The sequence below is a fragment of the Camelus bactrianus genome, chromosome 29 (assembly GCF_048773025.1).
Source record: "Camelus bactrianus isolate YW-2024 breed Bactrian camel chromosome 29, ASM4877302v1, whole genome shotgun sequence".
NCBI lineage: Eukaryota > Metazoa > Chordata > Mammalia > Artiodactyla > Camelidae > Camelus > Camelus bactrianus.
The window spans coordinates 18,262,588-18,289,304 of NC_133567.1; the positions used below are offsets into that span (position 1 = coordinate 18,262,588).

Consider the following 26,717-nt stretch of genomic DNA (forward strand, 5'->3'; position numbering starts at 1 on the left):
TTAGTTTTTTGTCTCAATTCTTCTGCTCATCATAATTATTTTGAGATGCATCCATGTGATTTTGTATCAATAGCTTTTTTATTGTCATGGATAGCATTCCACTTGATGGACATGCCAAATTTGTTTATCCTTTCACCTGTTGATGGAAATTTGGGTTGCTTCCCAGTTTTGAGCTGTCACAAATAAAGATGCCTGAATGTCCATGTACATTTCTATAGACCTATGCTTTCCTCTCTCTTGGGTAAATACCCATGTGTGCAATGGATGCATCAATGTGGTCAATACATATTTAACCTTCTAGGAAACTGACAAACTGTTTTCCTAGGTGAGTGCACCATTTTACATTTCCACAAGCAGTATATGAGGGCTACAGGTGCTCCACATTCTTACCAATCCCCCCACATTTAACTTTAGGTGTTCAAAAACTGTGTAATGATATTTACATTCATTCTATTTTCATTAACCTTGAATATCAATACTCTTAACATCTCCATTCATAAATGAAGAAATTGAGGCATGAAAAGATAAATGATTTGTCTAAGGTAAAAAAAATTCATATGAAAGAAGGTTAGACTCAATCCAGACCTCGGATTCTAATTCCTGTGCTTTAATCCTTAAGGCATACTGCAGAAGATTGGAGATAGAATTGGACTTTGAAAGCTTAGATTCTGATTTCTAGTGAGACGTTTTCACCACACTTTTATGCCCAAGGGAAAAAACCTGGGCTGTGCTGCTAGTGATGCCAGCACTACTTCAGAGACGTGTTCTGGAGGGACACTACTCCAATTTATTTTTAAAGCTTAATTTTTTTGTTGTGAGTTTGTTTCTTAATTTTCTCAAGCCAGGATGGGAGGGAAAACAAAGACTAAAAAAACAATACTAACTATGTATCTGTGTATGAGTGTGAGTGAGTGTGTGTGTGTGAGTGTGTGTGTTTATAAGTATGAAAATACAAGAAGAAAAGGCAAGGCCAGAATCTATAAAGCTAAAGATTTTGATTTTCTCTTAGAAGCAAGGGAAAGCAATTGAATGATTTTGAAAACATAGTTGAAATAATCAGATTTGTGTGGCTACTAGGCTGTTCAAATAGAACAAAGGAGAAATGATAGTGGCTCAGACTGAGATGATGGCAATGAATATGAAGAAAAATATTATATATATGTGTATATGTATGAATATATACACACATATAGAAAGTGAAGAAAAGTAAGGAACTGAAGATCATTCCTAGGTTTTTGTGTTGTATGGATCATAGTACCAAGGAAGAAAGGATTTCCAGGATGGAACGGCGTGGAAGAAGAAATAATTGAAGTTTCCATTTTAGACATGTAAATTGCAGAGATGCCAAGCAGTGTATCTCCAATTTCCCCAAGGAAAAGAATCACCTGGGGAGCTTATTATATATATGGATTATCACATATTCTGCCATAAATTCTGGTTCAGTAGTCTGAGTTGAGCACAAAGTGCTGGATTTTTTTCAGACTACAGGGGGAAAAAAAGAATACAGAAGATCTCTATCAACAGATACAGAGTGATTTCCAATATATTAAAGGCAGAGTTCAAAGGAGTATAGTGTGCTATTTTTCATGTAAGAAAACGCATGTATCTACTCATCAGTGCAAAAAGAAATGCAAGAAGGAAAAACCAGAGACTAGTGTGACTAACGTCTCAGGAAGCAGATGGGAACTGGGCAGAAAGAAAGGAAGAATAGGAGTGAGGTAGAAAGAACGAGGAGGGGATGACACTTGAATATGCCTTTTTTTTTTTTAACAGTTCTGACCAAATCTATGAGCATTTTTTGCATAGACAAGTAAACAAATAATTAAAATCATGCAGGATTTGAAAGGATCACCAACTGGATCACAAACAGTAACAAATAAGCCTAAGATTTTTACAAATAAATAACAAAATCACACTGAAGGAGGCAGGGAAGAACTGACCTAACTAACCCTGGAAAACAGCATTTTAATATACTGTAATTAAAAATACACTTAATATACACTGAAAAGCTAAAGACAAAAAGAACTGTACACAAGTACTGAATTTGTTAGTAAATTGTTTTTTCATAAGTGTAAAGGTCAATGATATTAAAGTATTTTATGTGTATTCCAGAACTGAACAAATATGTAAATAGATTGTAAATAGGAGAATTAGGTTTCTAATTGGTAGAGAAAAAAGTTACAAATAAGGAAAGGATAAGGAAGGCTAGAATAAACCTTTTGGTGTTGAACTGGAATCAAGGTATCAGTTTGAACTCATGTATCAATTTGAAGTTACATATGTATGTGTACGTGTGCCTGTGTGGGTATGCACACACACACACACACTAGATAAATATGAAAATAGACAGATATATTTGTATATGTGTATGTATTTGTATATGTGTTGTTAGCTCTATCTGCTAAAAGGGCAATGGAGTAGCTTAGGTAGTAATGGGTACACTTCATACCAACATGCTGGTTTCTAAATACCATTATTAATGCAGGGAAAAAGAATGTCATGGAGAAATGACTGATACAAGACTAGGACAAGGTAAAGTAAAAGATGGTCTGGAGCATTTTGTGGTGCCAGAAAGTAAAGTACTACTCCAAAAATTGAATGGCCACATAGGAAAAACACAGAAGACAGCCTGAAGGAGTATCAATGACCAAATGTGGAACACTGAGAAACAAAATAATTAGTGATAGTAATGGATTTTAACCCATAGACTAGAGTAGATATCCACAAGTTCACACTGATATATATATACACACACACATACATACACACACATACACACACACACAATAACCAAGTAAATACATAAATGAAGGAGAAGGAAAAAATCTTCCTTACAGTCAAATTATAGTTAATAAATGTAGAAGGAATGATCAGAATTGGAAATGATCGTTCCTCAAACACCACATAATTGTTGGAGCCAGGAAGTATTGATGAATGCTAAAATCAATGTGGGAAAATTAAACAAAAAGCAGGATACTTAAACAACCTCAAATAATTACAAAAAAGGAAAAATAGCAACTTTCCAGCTATCATTATAATCGAGTCATCAAAGTTACCATCACCAGTGATGAGACATGCAGACTTCTTGCTCCTCTAATGCAGTGCACTGAAAAGGGCATGGCATCTCTCCTGAAGTGTTCTTGTCAAGAAATACATATCCTCAGTCTAAACATGAAAATACCAAATAAACCCAAACAGAGACAAATTCTACAAAATGACTGGCTAGGATTTTCCACTAGTTCAAGGCCATAAAAGACAAAGAAAGACTGAGGAACTATCCTAGACTGGAGAAGAATGAGGAGCTATGGCAAGTAAATGCAACAAGGGATCCTATATTTGAGCCTGGGCCACAAGACAATAGGCAGTATCTGAATGTGAGTCTATAAATTTGTTAATAGTATGATGTCATTGTAAACTTCCTGGTTTCAATCATTGTACTATGGTAATAAAAAATGTTAACATTTTGGGAAACTGGGTAAAGGGTATTACAGGAACTCATAATGCTATGTTTGAAATTTTGCTGTAAACAAAATTTGATAACACAGTTTTGTAAAAACTCAGTTTGGACACTTCTGAACGGCTCTTTCATGTCCTCCTGGAAGAAAGCCCCTTGTTTAGGGATAATACTGATTCAGTGGGGGAAATAAGATTTGCACAGGAACAGTCCTGACATTTGTAGAGTGTGGCACAGGAAACAACTTCAAATGGCCATCTCAAGACATCATATACTTAAGTGTCACCATGAGTGGCACGTGTGAACTATACAAATTTACGAGGAGTTGCGAAACCATAGAATCATAGAGTTTTCTCACTGTAAAAAGGCTCTGCTTTTCCGACTTCTTAACTTCAACCTCTGCTAAACCACTTCAGTGACAGGGAGTTTATGATTGTAAAATGCAGTCTACTTTGTCGCTAAGAAGTTCTAGTTGTTAAAATAGTCGTCCTTTTACCAACCTGAACCTGGCTATTGGGCTAAAACCTTCAGCCACCCGGGCTAAAAGCTTCAGCCACCACCTAGCTCCCTCCTGGCCTTATCTCATCTATTCCCAGTTCCTTCAAGTAATTATCATATATTTTAGATCCCAGACACTGTACTGAATTGGCCACTTTCTTCAGCATAATTGCTTATTTGTTGAATGTGATGTTTTAAGACTAAAAGGAGTTGTTTGCTGTTTTCTGTAAAATATTCAAACATAAAATTTCCAATCAACCAACAACTCTTCACCTAACATGATTCATGTACACCATTGATAAGTAAAATTAAAAATTCAAATTATTTCATTCTTAAGAAGTGATCAGAGCACATACATATCTGTAATGTGCAGGAAATGTAAATTTTCTCTCTGTGCATCTGTAACACTGCCCTGTTGATGCTGCCTAGCAATGTGTGTGGGATATCCTGCTGCTTACTAAGAAGTTAGACATGAAAAAATATTCTTTGTTCCAAACAGATATACATATATGAATTTTTATTCTCTGTTTTTGTGTGTATCTCACTTGTACTATTCATCTATGTGCACTCAAGTGCATTCACCAAATTGCATCATATGCTTCAAAGTAGATCACTTCAGCTTTTATGAGATTATTATACTTATTAACCAATATTTGAGCCCTTAATATGTGCCAGTCATTTTAGCCTGTTAAGCACAGAGGTCCAGAGCATGGAGTTGAAGTGTACTCACTTAATTTGAGCAAATTACTTAATCTTTCTAAGCCTTCATGTTTGTACGTGTAAAATGAGAATAATTACAATATTGAACTCATAAGGTAGGTGGTAGAAAACATCTAGGTGTTAAGAGCTCATTTCCCTACCTGACGACAAGTATTCATTCATTGTTAACATGATGGTGATGATGATGAAAGTGATGCAGCTACCAGCAGGTGTCCCTATTAGGCCTGTAAGAATGGGTGAATAAGCCACAGGATCATGCCTGTGTGCATTTCCTTTCTAAGGCTAGGCTGCCTTTGCCTTCTCACCTCCGGTTCCCACTCCTCATGTGTTTAAAGATCTCCCAAGATAGTTCAGGTCCTCTCGTCTATGAAGCTATTCTGAACTACTTCTCTAGAATAAACTTAAAATAACTTGCTAGCATTTCTATCAATTTATATCAAGTACAAACTTCTGCAGTGGAATGTATGACACTTTATTGCAACTTTTGTCTCTACATCAGCTTGCAACTCTTTTGAGGAAAGAAACTGGGTCTTATTCCCAGAACCTAAACCAGTACCAGCTCATGTCATAAATGCTTAGTTAAGTTATTTTTTCCAGTATGTTAAGGAAAACTCTTATTGAAAATTCAGACTTGTTGATGTTCACGCAGTCTTAAGAATGGACTTTCTCATAACTTGTATAAATCTGTATGTAGCAAGTGAAATTAATCAATGGCAAGCTTTATTTATATTTATGTAATCTTAAACTAATTTAAAAAAAGCCATCTGATCCTTCCGGGTTAAGCTAGAGACATTAAGCATTTTAACATTATATAAAGGAAAGACTGACTAGCTTTCTTTCACAATTGTATATTCTCATATTTTAAAATAATGTCAAAATTTTAACTTTTTTAACTATCTTCTTCTTCCAGATTCAGCTAAAGTGTGGCTCTTAACATAAGCCCAAGTTTTGAAGCTACTAGAAGAAGGTAAACACCTAGTGATTTCAACCGCTTTTGGTCAGCCTCAGGGTTTCATCAGAAATAATTCCTATTGACCACAATATCTGCACTTTCAGTCTTTTTTTCCCCTACCAAAAACAAGAAAAAAGTTCAGCGACAGTTCCAGAAACATCCACAAGGGGGCAAACATGCTTTATACACACAATGAAGAGAAACTTGGTAATAAACTAGTTACACTGAGGAAAAAATGGAAGTGGAGTTAATAGTGACATTTGACCCATATTAGAAAGGAAACACTGCTACATATGCTTTAAAGATAAGATATTTGTTTAATGTTTACACTTTACTCCTATTTTCAGTGCCAGAGGAAGCACTCCTGGTGGTTGGAGCCAGGTGTAACAGACTAATGTCTCTTCACAGAGAAGCAAAGCACTTGAAATCACTGCAAGCTGTTATACAAATTTCTATTCTAAAAACTTTAAAATTAAAAATAGTCTTGTAAAATTCATTTCTGAAAGACTTTATCAAAAATGCTTACCTCATCTCAGATAATGTCATCGACTTAAGGATCAAGAAATTACAGACAGGAATTCAGCTGAAAGAAACACACAGAGATCCTGTGTAACTGAGTGAACTGTGGGGGTTATCACTGTGTTTGCTCTTGTCATAATTGTCAGTCAAGATTTTCAGCTCTTGTGACCCAGACATACAGCTAAAACCAAGTGTAGTGCTCCAGGCCTAACTCCTCAATTCTCTGCCTCTCCTGATTAGAGTCCACGGTCCATCATTAGAATCACACTTCCGTGTAGACTCTGTGAAGTTCCTCGGCCCTCATTCTCAGCCCTGTTGGCCTTGCAAAATGCCCGACCTAGTGAAATAGAATCTTAGGCCAACTCAGCCACTGTGCCAAGCCCCTAAACATGGCTAGATTAAAAAACAAGCAACAGCGCTAACTGATCTCATTTAAATTCATGGCCACTTACCCCTTGTGAACTTAGTGCTTACTGGAAAACTGACTTCTTAATTCTCTTTTCTTCTGTTCTAGATGACAATTTCATAACTCCTCTTTCTTTACATCTACAACATCTCTTTATCTAAATTCTCAGCTGCTTCTTATTTCACTCTCAGTACGGGAGGGATCAGAATAGAATATCCATAAGCTCCTAACATCAAGTCTGCTAACCTACCTGGGTCTACCTGAAACCACCTGTTCTACCTTCCATCCTAATTTAGCAGAAGAAATGTTTGTCCTCTAAATCCAAGCCCTCCACTCTGCACTCGATGTCTCCCCTCTTGCCTAATCAGGGATTTCTCTTCTCCTGTGTCTCCTCTTCCCTGCACCTGAAGGAGTACAAAGCAAACTGAAAAACTGACTTCCCTGAGGCGAAAACCATTTGCTGATTTGTTCTTTACTGAGAAACACTTTAACCAGAGGCTATGCTCCAGGAAGGAGATAACAGGCTGATAATCTCAGAAGAATGGGCAGACCCTCCGGAGTTCCTCCTGAAGATTTCTTGAGGTTAAGAGGAATGGAGCACCCTATAAAATGCCTTGATTTTTATCACCTTTTCTGCTCCATCCAGTTTTTCTATAGAACCTCAAGGCCCCAACCCCGAGATGGGCTCACAGTCTTTAAGGCGCTAGCGTGCTGTGGCTCCCCTTGCTGGATGGAGCAAAAAAGCTGCTCTTTTCTTTGCTCCCAAAACTCTGCCTCTGAGTTTGAATTCACTTTTCGGGGTGCAGTGACCGATTTTTCCGTAACACACCTTCCATTATTTGCCCTCTACTAGATGTTCCTATCAGTATACAAAGATCTAATGTTTCTCATTTTAAAGGAAAAAAAAATCTAATCATTGCCCCACGCTCTGCTCCTTTTTATAGCAAAACTACTCAAAAAAGATAGCTCTACTTAACATTTCCACTTTTTCTCCCACTTACCTATTTCTGCCCTCTCCACTACATAGAAACTTTTCTTCTCAACGTTATCAGTTACATCTATGTTTCCAAGTCCTATCATCTTAATTTATTAGGAGGACTAATATTCACTCCCTCTTCCTTCTTACAGCTTTCCACTTGGCTCATGGGACAGTTACTCTTATCTTCCTGCTCACTTCTTCCCATGCCCTTCTCGTACCCTCCTAGAGAATCCTCTACATATCGGAGTATCTTACAGCTCAGTCTTTCAAAGTCATCTATCCTCCGCCTATACCTACTTACAAAGTGATTTCATCTCAAAGACTTTTCATACCATGATGATTTACTAACTTTCATCTATAGCCATGCTATCTCTTGCTGCTGAATTTTGGACTAGTATATCCAGTTGTCTGCTTCCGGGATTCACTAAGATATGACAGGCATCACAAACCTAGCATGTCCAAAAACAAACTCCTAGTCCCCTAAAGATCTCTCCTGACCATTGCCTAAAAGGCCCTAAATGATTTCCACTTACCTACCTTTCTAACCTCATCAATTTCCCCTTTGGTCATTTCACTACAAACAAAACTAACTTGCCCATCTCTGAAACACATAAAGCAGAAGCCCATCTATCTGCATATGCCAAACCTCTTTTTCAATGTATTCATGGCTTGCTCCCACACTTCTTCCAAATCTCTGCTCAAATGTTCCCTGACCACCCTATATAATCGCCCCACCCTTGCATCATTACACTGCTCCTTCATGGTCCTTTCCACCAACTACATCTATGCATTTATGCTCATCTCCTTCCACTGGAGCATAAGATCCATAAGGAAGAGATTCCTTTGTTCACTCCTGTGTCTCCAGTGCCTAGAACAGCAGCACATATTAGACACCCCATTAATATCTGCTGAATGAATATCAGTTTGCCTGATGACCAAACAACAGTTCATTGAAACTTACTTTTTAATCACATTTAAATTTCCTTTTTTTTAATTAAATTGGATTTGAAAAAAATGAATAATTACAGGGACATAATTCTTTATAAATACTACTCAATAATCTACTGATTACAATCAAAAAGCTTTCTGTAGAGTCTACTTTTCTGCAGAAGGGATGTATTGGTTTCATCAAACTCTTTAAAAGACCTAAAATTAAAAAAATTCAGAGTATTGCCAAAGTGGATGGTTTTACTTCATGACCCCACATGATGATGCTTTACACAAGGGTTTGAGAATCCCTTACATCACACTATTGAATGTATCATATGCCATTTACCAAGCATGTCACTTAAGCAAATATGCATTTCACAACTAAGTCTAGAGTTCCAATTACAGGATACTACCTGTCTTACACTGATACGTCAGTCAGCTCCTACCAGTAAAAACAACGTGAATTCTTAGCAATGTCTAAAGACACAGATGCTGTTCTGTTTGTAGTCACTACTCTCCTTTCACATTCCTATCTCTGTCACAGATATTCAATATCACATACCAAGCTTCATGTGAACGATCATTTTCTCGCACTGTTGTATCAATGTTTTCATATTAATGCAGAAAATTTTTAGTCTATCTGTAATTCCTTGAATGCAACTCTATTTCTGTTACCATAGCTTTGTTTTCCCTGAATTACGTCTGTGCATATTTTACATGATGTACTTTCTGACCTCATTGACAAAGTAGATGTTTATCATAAAATTTAAGATTTCTGTAGAGCATGATTAATCAACACACACAAAGGTGCTATTATTATAAAAATTCTTCTCTACCCTTTCACGTAAGTCAAAGTTACATAAAACAATATTGATTATTGTGCATTAAGTGCCCAATTCTTTCTAGTAAACTAAGTTCCCAGCTTTAGGCAGACCCCCCATGTGGTGATAAGAGCGTGAAACCTGGCAGTCAGTGGGTGACAGACGCTGGGCCAAATCACCCTGACAGCTCTTCTCCATAATAAATCTGAGAAGCTAATCTCTGCTACATTGCTAATGGCTGCTAATGAGATACTGAGTACTCAGTCACTCGTCTTGATAGTGTTTTTGCATTTAAATGGGACCTTTCTGGAAGGACTCCTTAACCTAAAGGGGTGGTTTGAATGCTGGCAGCTTTCATACAGGGCCTCTGGCTCTGGTTTCAGAGTGTCGTTGCAGAGACTCATGATATCATTAGGGTGTTTGATCTCTAACTCCAGCATATCAGAAAGGAAGCATTGCAGACCTTCAAGTCATGATCTGAAGATTGTTTTGTTTTGTTTTTAAAAGGATTGTGCAATGAAAAGTCATGGAGTAAAAAATTGATCTCTTTCACGTCACTCTAGTCACTACTCATTAAATTAAATTATCTGGCCTTCTGGTGTGTGTCAAGTTCCAAGCAGACAAAATCAAACCCAATATGTTGACGTAAGACATTTCTCATTTCTTTTTTTTTCTTTTTCTTTCTAGTTCCCTTATGCCTCTCACTATGGTGTAGAATCTGAAGCAGTTCATTCCTGCCATTGAACATCTTTAATTTTTGTCTTTTCTCTAGCACCATCAACATCAGTTGTCCTCCATGAGTAGAAAGAATCTGGTAAGAGTACTTTGATGGTTGAAGGAACCTAAGTTATCACGAGAAACTGTCTAAACCTTCAGTAAGTCTGGCTTCACAGAATGCAAACTCTACCAGGAAGGACAATACAATATGTTCTGGGACTGTCCCAGATCACCACACTAATTCCCCGCTGCCTCACATAAATTGAAAGAAAAGATTAAACATCTACGTTCACTCTTAAGGACAAGCCTATGTAATAGCCATTGCTCTCCTTATTTCAAAAATGAGACACAGTCGGGTTATGAATGGAAAGATCCAAACCTTTGTCTGTTGACCTACAAAACCCCTGACCTTCAGAGTCATCCTAGTCTTCTGGTTCCCCTCATCTTCTCATTCCCCCTTAACTTTATGTGAATCTTTACCTCCAACACCTGACACCTAGCAAGCCCTTCAACTAAACTAGCATGTTCTCTCTTCAAAGGTACTTAGAACTTTAAAGGAGTTAGAAGCCTGCTCAAGTGGACAAAGATAACATTTATCAAGTATGAGCTCCCCGTAACATCTGCACCAGGCATTTCACATCATCACACTCATCACAGCCCCTCACAATAACTTCCTGTGGCCGGGATCCTCACCTTCTTTTTACCGTGGCTCCCTCTGACAATCTGGATCGGTCCACTTAAGTGTTCTTAAAATAACATTTTCTTAAAACTATTTTGTTTGTTTTTTAGAAGGGGATAAATGAGGTTTATTTATTTATGTATTTAATGAAGACACTGGGGATTGAGCCCAGGAACTCTACCATTGAGCTACACCCTCCCTGCAAAATAACACTTTTAAATTCATAAAGTATATAGAATTTCAATGGAAACTAATTGCTAATTTTTAAATGCAGTTATTAGAATATTTTAAAAGCCAAATTTATGATATAGAAATATATGAGCATTTAGACTCATTAAATAGCAAGATGTAACAGAGATTCTATGAACTACTAAGAAATAGTGATGTTGGGAGATGGGTTAACAATTCTGATACACATGCACTGGAACTGAACAATAAAGTAAATAGATGGTGGATGGTGATAGCCACATTTCTCACTATTGAAGTGTGAATTACACATAAGCAAGAGGAAGAAGCGAAAATAATCTGTGTTAATGGGTTATAGTTGCAGATATCAGTATACACTCACTTAGCTCAATATAGACATAGATAGTTACATATATGTGTATATACATGAGTTCATACACATATATTTCTCTGCTCTCTCATTTAAGAGAGCCTAAACAAATGATACCCCATTAGCAACTAGCACACCTAGAGCCCGGATCTTGGTTTCTGTTACCATTCTCCAATAAAAGGAATCAGGGCTCCCTGGAGAAATGACTGAGTCTAGGACTGGGGAGGAATATGCAAAATGAGCCTGGAACATCTTGTGGTACCAGAAGGTTAGGAAATGTAAACACATATAATAGTACGCATACACACACACACACACACACACATCAAACGGAGTATGCCAAAGAAGCAAAAGCACCAACAGAAAGAACTCCTAAAGGCCAAAGCTGGAACAATTTTGGAATAATTTGAACAAAGTAAAGCGGTATTAGATTTTAACCCAAGTATAAAATAAATACCTATGAATCTCTACTGATACAAATAAATAATTGAATAAACTACTATTTAGGGGAAAATAGACAAATCTTGCAGAAGAATTCTGAATACTTTATGTACATACTCTGCCCTCAAGGAGGTTGAGCATAACTCTCCATTCCTTAGGTGTGAGCTTGACAGAGTGACTTCCTTCTAACAAGTACAGTGCGGAAGGAGTGGAGGAGTAACTCTAGAGTGGAGAAATATGAGATGCTACCTCAGCCAGGTTATCAAGGTCAACATCAACAGTCAAATCACTTTGATGGTATATACCCTTGATACGATGTTATAAATATGGCCCTTTATCTGTGGTTGTCCTCCCAATAAACCATAATCCCAGTCTTATCATGGAAAAAGCATCAGACACATGACATTAGTGGGTTATGCTACAGAATACTTGACCACCACTCCCCAAAACTATCAAGGTTATCAAAAACAGGAAAAGCCTGAGAAACGATCACATCCCAGAGGAGTCAAAGGGAACTTGATAACTAAATGAAATGCAGTATCCTGGATGGAAACCTGAAACAGAATTAAGGACATTAGATAAAAGCTGAGGAAATCTGAATGAAGTACAGACTTTGGTTAATATTGTAGCATTAATATTGGTTCTTCAATTGTAGCAAAAATACCATACTAGTATAAGGTGTTAATAATAGAAGAAATTGGGAATGGGATACGTAAGAACTCCATACTATCTCCTTAATTTTCCTGTACATCTAAAACCATTCTAAAAATATATAGTCTAGGCCCATCCATGGAGATTATCATTCTATGTAAATTTAAGTCAGAAAGAGAAAGAAAAATACCATATATCATTCATATGTGGAATCTAAAAAAAAAAAAAAGAGAGACGCAAAAGAACTTGTTTACAAAACTGAAACAGACTCATAGACATAGAAAACAAACTTATGGTTACCAAAGGGGAATGGGGGGTGGGAAGGGATAAATTGGAAGTTTGAGATTTGCAGACACTAATGACTATATATAAAACAGATAAACAAGTTTCTTCTGTATAGCACAAGGAACTATATTTAACATTTTATAGTAACCTATAATGAAAAAGAATATGAAAAGAAATACATGTATATCTATGACTGAAACATTATGCTTAACACCAGAAATTGACACGACTATACCCCAAGTAAATAAATAAATAAATAAAAGTCTATTAAATAAAACAAAAAAGGTAACAATGATTTCATTGTAACATTAGGGTAGTGATATTTTGAGATACCAAAAAAAAAAAAATGCAATGGAAATTATCTGTGACATCTATTGGTGACAAAGTCACACATACTTCTAATATTACTGTGTTTGTTGTCTGCATTTATATTTAGAGGAAATGTTAAATTTCAGTTAGACGTTAGTGAAATTAAAGATGCAATATTCCCTTCCAGATTCCACATACCCTTTGATGCATATTAAGAACCCCCTGCTTTTTGGTCATATTTATGGACTAATTTTATGAAAGTAAAGCTCAGATTGATGAATTAGGTTGTTTCAGCTTTCAAAAAGTATGCATTCCAGGGTCAAGACTTCTTACTGAGTTTTGCTGAACTCTGTTTACTATACTATCTCCCAATTTTGGAACTGCTAAACAGAGGGTTGGGAACACCTCATAGATCAAAAGTACTGCCTCGGTCCTGTGTAATTGCAGTATTTAGGTTGCTGGGCAAATCCAAGGGTAAAGCTGGCCCAGACCTAGTGACAGGCAATTAATTCTAAACGCAAGTTGAATGTGAGAACTCCACTCACACAGAATCCTAGTGTCAAAGAGCCTCTCTACTTGGGAATGGCTCAATATTGGGAAAAGAAACTCTGGTTCAGCTGTAAAGACAGGTCATCCTTGACCTTCCCCCCCCTCCCCCCTTAAATCCTCAAACTGCTGATCTGGTCAGTTTAGGAGAGCAAGAAGAGGTAAGGAGGGAGGGAGGAAGACTGAGACAGAACGAAAGACAGAGAGACCTGTTAATAGCTGGTGCCAATTTAAAGAGAGAAAGGCTTATATGCATATATGCTCATATTATTCCTGAAGCCAATTCTGATACCTTCGGGAAAGAGAGATACAGCCATCTGTTAATGTGGATTCAGCTTCTTTGTTTCCAAATGTTATAGCTGTCACCAGAACAGCCATCCCAATTGGGGTAGGGCGGGGTGTGGGGGTTTAGAGAGGGAACATCTGTCCACTAAGTGCACCACTAAACAGCAAAAAATCCTAGGGCGACCCATCTCTCTTTCCTTGAGTTCTTTCTCTAGTCAGTCCTACTTCTCCAATCCTTTGGGAGTTTCCTGTTCCATTACGTAGGCAAGAGGGCGAGAGGTCCCAGCTTTCATAATTGTGAGTGGTTTGGCTGTGTGTGTACGTGCGCGTAATTGTGTGTATGTTGGGGGGAACTGGAGCCTCCTACAAGGGGTTTAGAAAAACTGATTGTCTATTTGAAACACTCTCGGAGTGTTCGAATGTTTACCTTAAAAGATAATCCCACTCTCAAATTCAGTAAAATGAACAATACTGATAAGGAAGATGTAGAGGGTGGGAAACCCACACAGTGGAATGGAGCTGTCCATGCCGCGAAAGTGACAGGGGAGCGCTCGGAGGAAAGGCGAGATGCAGAGAAAGTCTCTCTGGCTCTTCTCTCTCGGGCCATCATCCGGCGACGCTTCTTCTGTAAAAGCATTAATAGAAAATAATCCTAAAACCGGGACGGGTTGCGACCGTCCCGCGCAGTTTCCAGGCGTCCTTCCCCGCCGCCGGGAGAGGTCCCTCTCCCCCCGTGGCAGGCGCGGAATGTGGCGATCCGGCCCGGGGCGGGGGATGACTTCATGCGGCCGGAGCTCGGCGGCGGGAGCAGCTGCTGCAGCTGGCAGGTGGGGTGGGGGCCGGCCGAGCTGACCACGCTCAGGGCCCGGCGCGGCGGCACTGCGGCCCCGGGGCAGCGGGCGCCGGGGACCTGCGCTGACTCGATCCGGAGAAGGTAAGCGGCTCCGCTATTATGAGCCTCCGCCACCATGCGCGTTGCTTTCCGCTCGGTTAATAAAGGGGTTTGTGTTACAGAGGGAAGAAAGGGAAATATCCCTGCTGCATTCTGCAGTGGGAAAAGGAGCAACAACTGGAATTGAAATGTTAATCAGCCAAGTGCCTGAGATTGGAGGAGCAGTGTTATTGGGCAAACAAAGAAGGCGGTCAGCCCTCTGTACTCAAAGATGATCGACCATTGCAATGCCAGACTCGCTTAGAGAATGAAAGAGGATTCAAAATGTAAAATAATTTGAGTTGCACTTTTACGTTGCTACCTTCAACCTTCACTTGGTTGTTTGCTGGTTTGGGAGCCGCAGGTCCCTGACAGCAGCCCGGGGAAGTAATCAGAAATCTTCCCTCTCCTGCCTTCCTCTGTCTTCTCCCTTTCCAGTTATCGAAATGGGTCTGTGCACATTTCAATGTCAAACACTTCAATACTGAATCTCTAGAAAGAGTCTCAAATTAGAGGAGAAACTTATCTCCTGGAGTTCAGCTTGGGTTGAGCAGCACTTGTCTCCACTTCTCCCTTCATTTACCATCTTGTCTGTCAATCATTTCATTGATTTTTTACCCCCCTCAGGGATGCTTTGCCCATTCACAGGCCAACTCTTGTCAGTTCCTGTCTACCACCTCTGTTCCATGACTGATTTTGTCAAGCACCCAGAAAGGGCATTGCCCTACACCACTTTTGGTATTCTCTCTATACACTGTTACCTGTGTCCTTCCCCCAAATACATAGCATGAAAAAAAAAATCCTTTTAGCCCAGTACCAACATGGTTTCCGATAACTCCCTTCATTGTAGTCACTGCGGCTACCAGAGGCGTTTAGGGGACAGCAGAATCTGATGGGGCATGAGAAAGAGGGTTATACCTACATATTTCACTCCCTGTGCGTAGGAATAGGTAGAAGTAGAAACGAGAATGTCAGTCTATCCAGTTTTTCTTGAAGCTTTTTTAAGTCCAGCGGGGTTGTGAGTCACCTACCTGGGCAGAATATGGGGCTAGTCCTCCCCCCAAAGCAAGCAGTGTGTTTGTCCTAGGATTCCCCAGTAACCTCGAAAGAGTTTCCAGAGAGGCTTTCCCCACAGGCAGTTAGCAAGCCAGTGGAACTGGCCAATCTAAGCCTCAAGTTATTTGAGCACCTTCAAGTTAGTCTCCCCTTTTAGGGGTTCTGACCTAGGATTTTGCCACAGAAGCCTTGCTTCTGAGCGCAAGTGCCTACTCCTGTTGCCACCTAGAGATTTACATTTGAATGATATGCTGTGAAATGGTTAAGATGGCTGTGATGGGGATTGCAAATGTGCCACTTCACCAACGGAGAACAGTTACAATAAGCCAGACTGGGGGTGTCTGTGTGCCAGTATTCTACTTGAAGGGAGATTGGTTATCTTTAAATTTGAAATTAAAGAGACAGTCTGACTCAACAGCCATGTAATTTTATTTTAGCAAATCAAAACAGGAGATCAGTGAGAAGAGGGGCAGGATTTACAACTAAAAAAATTACCTCTGCTTATTTTCATTTTTTAATATTTCTTTTAAACAAAGATACTGGTTCTGAAAAATCATGCTAATTCTATTATATATCATTATTGTTTTTCTGATTATGAATTCTCTATTTATAAATGCACTTTGGAAAGATTTGAGTTGGTTTCTTTGTCTCTACCTTCAGTATATGAGGCAGAGGGAATGGAGGGGGTGGGCAAATCCCACTCCAAGTAGCCCAATTCAGGAACTGTTTCCCTAGACCTTGAAAACCTCTCAGGACCAATTTTTTTTTTTTTTTTTTTGGCTTGCTTTTTGTTATTATAATCTGTTGAATGCTGTTTGGATTTAGAATACCAAAATTTCAAGATTCTAAAATTTTAACTCAGGCCCACCAACTAGAAGAGGGAACAAAGAACAAGAACAGCAAAACCCATTCTTGTATCCCCTTTCTTGCCTAATCATAAAATATTGAACTATATGAATAATTATTTTGAATAATAAGTGAAAAAATAGTAAAAATACTAATTCATTTTTAAGAAAGTATCCCAAACCATATGAAATAGAGATTAGTGCAAATGATCTTAAGTATAATGAAAATTTCTGTAATTTTAAAAAGCATCTTTATGTTGAAGAGTAATGCATGAAAATATCCTAATGATTGTTAAACATTAAAAGTGTCTATTACTTGGTTTTTGGAGGAGCTGAATTCTTTGGCAAGAAATGAGTGAGGATTAGGGGACTGGTGCTATTTAGGCTGGCATCAAACCTGCCAGTATTTTACAGCTAAGATGCATACATTTAGTGATGGACTGGGTTGGAGAAGTCTTTTGGGGAATAAAGAAAACAGAAAATTTAATTTCTCATTTCAGTGTAACTAAGATAATTAAATTTAGAGGATTTCTGAATTTGGACTTGGTTATATTTAAACAATTTTAGAAGAAAGTTCCCAATTTCAGAGCCCTAGGAAGAAATGTTTGTATGATTTCCTGACTGAAACTGATTGATAAGTTTCTTTCCCTTTTTTAAACATTTCTCGGAGAAAGGAAAAACTGCCTGGTGTTAAGAAATGAAGGAGGAATACAAACTAGAAGAATGTGCACTGTTAGGTGCTAAATGAACCGTAGGAACTTTTTGTAGTTTTAACAAGATAGAATTGAAATCAATCTGTGGCTTTCTAATTACATTTAAAAAAATATTTAGTCTGGTGCGTGGTCAGGTGTTATTAGTAACTTAAGAGGGTTCAAATTTTGGAGTCAAAGTTGCCCTCTCCTAACAAAAGGCATATTCTGGTGCTGTATTGCTGCCCTTAGTTACAATTGAAAGAGCTCTATTCTGAGATTTTGAAAAATGGAAAAAGAAAAAGAAAAGTAGGATTAATAACGCTGAAGAAGAATTGTCATTTCTATTTAATCATTGCCTCCACTGAGAATGGGTAGAAAAAGTGCTATTTTGAAAGTTGTCAAAGGTTTTTTCACTGCCAGATTTCTGTGTTGTTTCACCCTGTTCATCGTCTTTATTTTTTTAAGTTCTCTCCTATGTTCTTTTTTTGTTTTAAATTAAATGCTTATAAAAGTATTATCAATAGTCAATATGTATCAGGCACTGAGATATCTCTTTATCTAGCTTCTCACTAATCCCCTTAAATTACCCCATGACCAGCCTAAGCCAACCTGTCTTCATTTCCCGTTTGTGCCCCACGATGCATGCCTGTATGTCTTCTGTTCCTTTCACTCACTCTGCCGCATGTTGAAACTTTGTTCACATCAGATACTGCCTCTTCCGTGAAGCCTTCCCCGTACCCACCTTCCTTCTTGCGTCAAATGTGTTTCACCCTTGTCTAAATTCCTATGGCACTTTCTATCTTGGTCTGTCCTTTTCTGTGAACATGCTTTGCTCTTCTAAAAGAGCCCTGGAGAGCAGAGTCTGTGACTAATAACTTTTTATTATCTGCAACTCATAGTACAGTGCTTAGCTATGTGTATGCAAGGTAGACAGATGTTCAACAATTTGATTTAAGTGAACAAGTTCAGTATTTTCCAGGGGTGTACATCTACCTACTCAACTAGTCGAGATAGGCTCTAAATATGTGTGTAAATACCGTTTTAGTTGTTTAAAATCCTTATATAATAATAAATATAGTGAAAGTATATTCAAACAGTTACATTTAACAAAAGTTATTGTGAGCCTACATGCTCTTAAATGGGTATTAGCTCATCCATATTAAAAAGCATGGTAAGCGTTACAAAACAAAACTTTAAAGAAGACATTGTACTTGTTTTCAGTATGCTTGCGTTCTATTGAAAAAGACTAAGCATGAGCAGATGCCTTTATATATAAGTGCTTATCGAGTTTTAAGGCCCTCTCTGGGTACTTTCATCTATGGTATCTCATTTCATCCTTCTACTGTATGCTATTTTTATAATGAGACTCAGAAGTGTCACCTAAATCACAGAGATACTTTCCCCATTACCATGCTGCTCTTTGAAGTGTAACAGGGTAAAGGAAAATGATAAAAAACATACCGCCCAAGCCATCAGAGTTGTTTAAAATTGTTTTGTGATCAGTCTTTCCAGTGTTTTTTAAATTTTTGGGTCCTAACATCCCCACTGATAATTCAATAGGGGCTATACATCCACTCCCCAAGTACATACACAAACACACACACAGAATTTTGTATATAATGACAGGTGTTTAAGGACCTGATAAAGCCCTCCTTTACAAACAGTTTAAGGACTTCTACTCATCTACTTTATTTTTTGCTTGTTCAGTGTTTAATATTTATTTTTGTACCTATTAAAATTTTTTAAAAAGTTAATTGTTATAGATTGAGATATAAACTTGAGCACATTCTTACTTTACTTAATAACTTTTTTGTGTTTTTGTATTCTTTCCCTCTCACACAAACATACAAATTTATATAAATTAGATCAAATAATACTTTTTTGTGAAAAGGCTTTTAACCATTAATCATTGAGTATAATATTAGCTGTGGGCTTATCATAGATGGCCTTTATTATGGTGCAGTATATTCTTTCTATTCTGTATTTGTTAAAAGTTTTTATCATGAATGGATGTTGAATTTTGTCAAATGCTTTTTTTTTTTTTGCATCTGTTGAGATGATCACATGATTCTTTTCTTTCACTCTGTTAATGTGTTGTATCTCATTGCATATTTGCATATATCATACCATCCTTGCATCCTAGGAATAAACCCCACTTGATTATGGTGAAAGATCCTTTTACTGTACTGCTGAGTTCAGTTTGCTAATATTTTATTTATTTATAGATTCTTTGCATCTATATTCATCAGAGATAATGGCCTGTAGTTTTCTTTCCTAGTAGTGTCCTTTTCTAGTTTTAGTGTCAGAATAATGCTGGCCTGGCAAAATGAGTTTTTCTCTTCAGTTTTTTGGAAGAGTTTGAGGAAGATTGGTGGTGATTCTTCTTTAAATGTTTGGTAAAACTTACTAATGAAGCCATTTGGTCCTAGGCTTGTCTTCATTGGGAGATTTTTGATTACTGATTCAATCTCCTTACTACTAATTAGTCTTTTCAGATTTTCTGTTTCGTCCTGATTCAGTCTTGGTAAGTTGTATGTTTCTAAGAATTTTTCCACTTCTAGGTTGTCCAGTTTGTCAGTATATAGTTGCTCATCGTAGCCTCTTATAATCCTTCGAATTTCTATGTTATCAGTTGTATTGTCTCCTTTTTCACTTATAATTTTGTTGATTTGGATCCTTTCTTTCTCTTTTTCCTTGGTCAGTCTAGCTAAGGGCTTATCAATTTTGTTTATCTTTTCAAAAAACCAACTCTCAGTTTGGTTAATTTTTTCTGTTGTTTTCTGTTCTCTATTTCACTTATTTCTGCTCTAATATTTATTAATTCCTTTCTCATGCTAATTTTGGACTAAGCTTGTTCTTTTTTTCTAGTTCCAGAAGGTATAGAGTTAGGTTGTTTATTGAGGATTTTTCTTGCTTCTTAATTTAGGTGTTTTTTGCTATACACTTCCCTCTTAGAACTGCTTTTGTGAATCCCATAAGTTCTGGTATGTTGTGTTTTCATTTTTGTTGGTCTCAAGTAACTTTTAAATTCCTGTTTAATTTCTTCTTTGAGCCATTGGTTATTCAGAAACATTTACAATTGTATCTTCTGGATGTATTGATCTCTTAATTACTATGTAATGACCTTCTTTTTCTCTTTTTTATCATTTTGAGTTTAAAGTCTATTTTGTTTTGTCTGATATAAGTATAGCTACCCCTGTTTCTTTTTAAGTGCCATTTGCTTGAAATGTCTTTTTCCATTCCTCCACCCATAGTATATGAGTCTTTAAGGCAAAAGTGAGGGTCTGGTAGGCAGTATATTATTAGATCTTGTTTTGTAAATCCATTCAGCCATTCTATGTCTTCAATTGGATAATATAATCCAGTTATGTTTAAAGCATTGATAGGCAAGGACTTATTACTGCCATTTTGTTCATTGTTGTCTTGTTGTTTCGTAGATCCATTGTTCCTTGTTTTTTATTTTTCTTTTTTGTGTTTTGCAGTCTCTTGGTATCAGTATTCTTTGACTTCTTTATCATATTCTTTTGTGTTATTACTATAGGATTTTCCCTTGTGGGTATCATGTGGCTTACATAAAACATCTTAAACTTATAATACCCTGTTTTAAAGTGATAACAACTTAAATTCAATAGAATCTGCAAAATTTACACTTTTATTTCTTCTCCCTTTTACATTTTAGGTTATTGCTGTTACAACTTATCTATTTTTTATGCTGCATGACTAGTAACAAATTATTGTAGTTATGGTTATTTTTGCTATTTTTTAACTGTGAAACTAAACTTGTAAGTGAATTATGCACCCCTATTACCATATTGCAAATTTATGACTATATATTTACAATTATCAGTGAGATTTATGCTACCTTTTTATGTTTTTATGGTGTCATTTAGCATTTTTTTTTTCACTTCTACTCAAATTACTTCCTTTCGCGCTTCTTGTAAGGCAGATCTGGTGGTAATAAACTCTTTCAGCTTCTGTTTGTTCAGGAAAGCCTTTATCCCTTTTTTGTTTCTGAAGAACAGCTTTGCCTGGTATAGAATTCTTGGTTGACAGTTATTTTCTTTCAATATTTTGAGTATGTCATTCCATTCTTTCCTGGGCTGAAAAGCTTCCCTTGAGAAACTCACCAGTAGCCTTCTGGGGGTTACCTTGTTTGTAACTTCTCTCTTTTCTACTGCTTCTTGTGAAATTATTTCTTCATCTTTGACTTTTGACAATTTAATTACAATGTGTCTCAGTTGTAGCCCTACTTCAGTTCAACCTATTTGGAGTAATTTGGGCCTCACGGATCTGGATATCCATCTCTCTCCCCAAATCTGGAAAGTTTTCAGCCATCATTTCTTTAAGTGTACTTTTTGTCCCTTTCTCTCTTCTCCTCTGGAGCTCCCATAATGCAAATATTGTTTCTTTTTAATAATTTCCATAGGATTTCCACAGGATTTCTTCACTCTTTTTTGTTCTTTTTTCTTTTTGTTCCTCTCACTGGATAATTTCTATGGTCCTGTTCTCCAGTTTGCTGATTCTTTCTTGTTCGTGGTCAAATCTACTTTTGAAACTCTCTATTGAATTTTTCAATTCAGTTACTATATTTTTCAACTCTAGGATTCCTGTTTGGAATTTTCTGATGGTTGCTATTTCTTTGCTGAACTTCTCATTTTGTTCATATATTGTTTTCCTAATTTCCTTTAGTTATCTATGTTTTCTTGTAGCTCACTAAACTTCTTTATGAGGATATTCTAAATTCTTTGATAGTTCATACATCTTCATTTCTTTAAGATCAGATATTGGAATTTCATTAGTTTCCTTTGGTGGTGACATATTTGCCTGATTTTGGGTAATCCTAGATTTCTTACATTGGTATCTGCACATTTGAGTAATCAGGCTCTTCTTCCAGACTTTACTGAATACTTTATATTCAGTAGTGGATGGGGCTATGAATTAGCTTCCTAGCTGGGCAGCAGGACAGGAATCAGGGTTTGCATAGTTCATTGTTTAGGAACTCAAATCAGGCCAGAATGTGCACTGAATTCCCTGGTCAGATAAGGACACTGGGTTTGCTCTGTAGATAGAGGAGGCCACAGGCTGTGGTCTCTGTTCAAGTGTAGGGCTATTGAATGGGCTACATAGCTTCCCATGTGCTCCGGTTAGGCTTCCTGTTTGGACAGGCTAAAAGCTATATTCAGCAATGAGCAAGGCTGTGAATTAGATTTCCTGCCTGGGTGCAGCATGAGAAGCAGCTCTAAGACCACTAAAGCTCTTTGTTGTCCTAACTCAAGCTGACCCAAACCTCAAGTTCCCTGGCTGCACAGGGCCACTGGCTTTGCTTGGCAAACTGTCAGCTCTGCCTACCCTTCTTTAGGCTTGAGCACTGCTGAGCTGCACATTTTCCAGGAGTTATCACCAGCCCTTCTAGTCAGATGGGACAAGAAGACACATTTCCCAGCAGGTGGGATGGCTAATCTCAGCTCCTTTGGCTGGGTAGGAGGAGGGCAGCCACTCTGGGCTACTTTTAATTTGTTAAACAGGCTTCCCAGTCAGGAGAGGCTGGGAGCTACCCTCAGCCTTGGCTATTAATTAATCTTCCTGCCTGTGCATAGCACAGGAACCTTCTACACTTGGTACTGGCTTTGCTTTGGGAGCAGTCAGCTCTGTCCTCCCACCTTTGCTCAGCCAGGCAAATCTGTACCCCACCTAGTTCCCTGGTTATAGTTCACCCCTCAACTTGGCTCTGATGAGCAAAGCCACTGGTTGTGATCACTACTTGGGCACTGCAGGTGTGAATTCATTCTGTCACAGTCCCTGTAACTGGCTGTTGCACATCCCTCCCTACTTCATCACAGTCTAACTCAGTGGCCAAGCTCTCCAGATCCCCCTGTAAACCCTTTAGGGCAGATCAGAGCAGGGGCTCCTACAAAGTAACCCCAATGCTGGGGGTGTGCTGGCTGTCCTCGCAGGTTCTCTTCCCAGAAGCTCAGGGCAGATTTCACTGTGTGGTGCTGTGCAGGCCTGGAAGAGGGGCAATGCAGGCAATGTGCAGCCACTTCCACCCTTCTAATGCAGTCTGCCTTGGTCTCTGGTGCAAGGGAATGCTTTAGTCTCACCCCATGTTCTAGGATTCTCTCAGTGGTGTCTTATTCCCAAATAGTTGTTAGTTGTTCCTTCTGTGAGGGAGAACAAAGCCCAAAATGACCTATTTCACCATCTTGGTGATGCCACCCTACTCTGGACTCACTTTGACAATGTATGTGCCCTTCAGTTAGCCCAGACATTTCTGGTACCTGAAATGAGGTTCCCTTTCTATTGCTCTCCATGCTTTAGGACTTAAAATGAGAGCTCTTCATTAGCACTGGCACCAATGCAGCTGACATGACTAGCAAGCAAGTGCCAGTGAGGATAATGAGTCAAAGAACCTTGATTAATGGAAAAAGAATCCCAGAAGGAGCTCTGAATATTATACATTCCAGATGACTTATTTAAAGTTTTCCAATCAAAACCGTTTTTACAAAAAAGAAACAGTTCTCAGACTTAAGAGTACTATACTGCCAAATATGTAGAACTTTGCCAGCAGTTGAGTGGTGTAGTCTACTTTGAAATATATTTAGTTATCTTAGGATGGATGTATGTCTGCCTCGAAGTTACTATTTCTTTCTAGTAATTCTATCTACAATAATATATTTGCTTTTGCCAAGTTAAGAAAAGAATGAAAAGTTATGTTCATCCCTCCTAGGTTCCAAAACAATTACCAGCATAAAAATGCATTAAAATTCTTAGCTGATACTTGAGGAAACCAGTACTAGTTAGCGTGGTTCCTGCTGATCCATGTGAAGAGAGGCATGACTGGAACATCAGTCTAGAAAAAGCAGAGATGGAAAGATGGAGAGAGAGAAGACTCAAGAGGACAATGTGAACTGTTTCTTTCTTTACACTTCCCAATGTATGATAATAACTGTATAAGCTATTTAAGTAAGTGCAATTTCATGGAAACTTCATAATATGCTTAATATGAGGCAAATTTGTATTTTATGCTATAGATTTTTATTATTTTTTATTATGATAAAATATTATATATATACCATATATGTTAGGTTTTAGTTGGAAAATACTCTCATTGCATTGCGCTTATATTACATTAAAGATATCTAGCATATAACACTACTATGTTACCTTTGTTAGTTGCCCAGTAATGTGTACCATGAGTGTGCCATAATTTTATTCAATCAAAACCCATTGATAAACATCTGTCAAGTCTGAAATTGTTTTATGATTTCACGCTATGTGGTAATGGACATGGAAGTGTGTCTTTATATTTTGGTGCTTTTACTTTTGATGGAAGAATTCTAAGAGTGGTACAAAGTGGTATTGTTGGATCATAAATTATGCACAAACATTTATAATTTGAGTATGTATACTGATGATAAAAATCATAAACTGTTTTAACACATAGTATTTCTGTATTTTCTGTGACCATTTCTATCTTAAAAAATGAATACAAGTAATATAAGGGAATCCATGTAACATGATCTGAGCAAGGAAATATTCATTTTTAGTTCATGGAAGAAAAATCCAATGCATAAGTATTGAAAGATTTTAAGTCTCTCAATCACACATTTCATCTTTGCAAAAATATTACAGAGTACATCACAGATGTCAGTTATGTCTTGTAACAACAGTGTAGAAAACTGGAAATGTCTATAGCTATATATATTTTTTAAGCTTCAGCAATTGATCATTTGTATCCAGCCTAAACTAAAAAAAATTGTTAGACTACTTTTTAATCTAAAACTATATTTTAGTTCAAATTTATTCACCTCCATTATCATAAATCTTTTATTTTGTTGGGTTTTTTCTTAGTTTCTCTTTAACATATCCTTTATAATTTATTCTGAAACAGAATAATTAAAGCCCAATGATGAGAGTGTCTTATATAAGCTGAACTATAGAATATTGGAATATCTGAAGTATAAACAGAATTGGCAAGACTTTTAACTACACTCCTTAGAAGATTGTCTTGATTTGCATTGTCCCAGAAAGGAGAAACAGAGCTTGCTGGGGATTGCATCATGTATTACTTGAATTAGACATTAACATGTTAAAAGGGCAAGGATGAAGCAACATGTTTATAACATACTTTTGAAAATTACTTAGAACTGAAGGGTTGCAAGAACACAGACAGACACACCCTAGACATTTCACAACACTATTTTAAGGTATGCCTTTTCTTTGGTTAATTGGAATAAAGGGACGTATTAAACACTTCTATTATTTACTTTCATCTTTACAACTGTCTGATCAAATCCTCATTAAACAACAGGCGTAAAACAAATAAGCATTCTGACCTTCGCCTAAATAAGCAACAACAAACCCAGATCTTAAACAATGGACGGCAATGGCTACGAGACTGAGGATTTCTGGTCATTTCAATAGTAATAGCAACACAACCTGCTTCTTTCCTTCTGTTGTATGTTGCAGAATCTGAGTAAATAGAGAGAAATCAGTGATATCTTTAGTGCCATTTCATGATCTTTTACATGCGGGTTCTCTAGTAATTGAAATGTAGTGAAAAACAACCAGGATGGTAACACCGTCTATCCAGCCAGAGAAATTAATCCTACTAGGACTTGCAGAAATAATGTTGAATTTGAATTGGTGGGTACCTAATGGAATCACTGAGAATAAGCTGTCAGATTCACCGAATCCAAGTTCAGATTTAAAGGTAAATTTTAAAGGTTGTAAAGATTTTAATATTTGCTAGATATGTAATATATGTTATATGTATATATTTTAGAAAATATAATTGTATGTATGGGTTTTCAATTATAAGATATATTAATCGAAGAATAATGCATTTTAGAAGGATTTATTTTGAAAAGACTACATTAGCACTTTTTTAAACCACTACCCTCAAAAATAGATTGTGAGAAATCACCGTTCATCCAAGTTTATCTCTCATCTCAAGGAAGTGAGTCGTTCTTGGGGAAATTGCTTTCATCTAATTCGTGCTTTCCTGCAGTGCATTAAGCTGAAATGAAATGAGGCTGACGTGCTTAACTATTGTGACACACCCACGTTTACCAGAATTACCTAATGGTCAGTGCTGAAGGGTTTTATAATATACAAATATGTACCTCCTGAGATTCTCCATTGATAAAAGTTAGTTAAGACATGGCTGGTGAGCCTTTAAAAGAGATATCTAAATTACATTTCTTACATCCTCTCCATATTAGAGAGCAACCCAGAATTGCAAAGTAAGGCATGAGACAGTAGTAGCATTTGGTATATTTCATAAATGTTTAATTTCTAGGGAGCTTACTGGGTATCATAGATTATGGTAAGCACACAAATGTAAACTGTAATTTTAAAATAGTGAAATATGAAGGGCATAAAAATTTCTGCAACTCAGTCAGTCAGTTTGGTATTTGGGTTTACCATAGACATTTACAAGGTA

General features: G+C 37.3%; 1 protein-coding gene and 1 long non-coding RNA gene across 3 annotated transcripts in view; one reads left to right on the forward strand and one right to left on the reverse strand.

The window, feature by feature from the left end:
* LOC123615784 (uncharacterized) overlaps positions 1–26,717 on the reverse strand; it is a 185,199-nt gene that overhangs the window by 44,722 nt on the left and 113,760 nt on the right. For both annotated transcript variants that reach the window (XR_012503264.1, XR_012503263.1), the window contains one exon: positions 6,151–6,207. This is a non-coding gene — a long non-coding RNA (uncharacterized LOC123615784). The remainder of the gene's footprint in view (positions 1–6,150; positions 6,208–26,717) is intronic.
* PKIA (cAMP-dependent protein kinase inhibitor alpha) overlaps positions 14,528–26,717 on the forward strand; it is a 90,438-nt gene continuing 78,248 nt past the window's right edge. The window contains exon 1 of the mRNA XM_074355135.1: positions 14,528–14,682. The gene's annotated coding sequence lies outside the window, so the exon portion shown is untranslated. The remainder of the gene's footprint in view (positions 14,683–26,717) is intronic.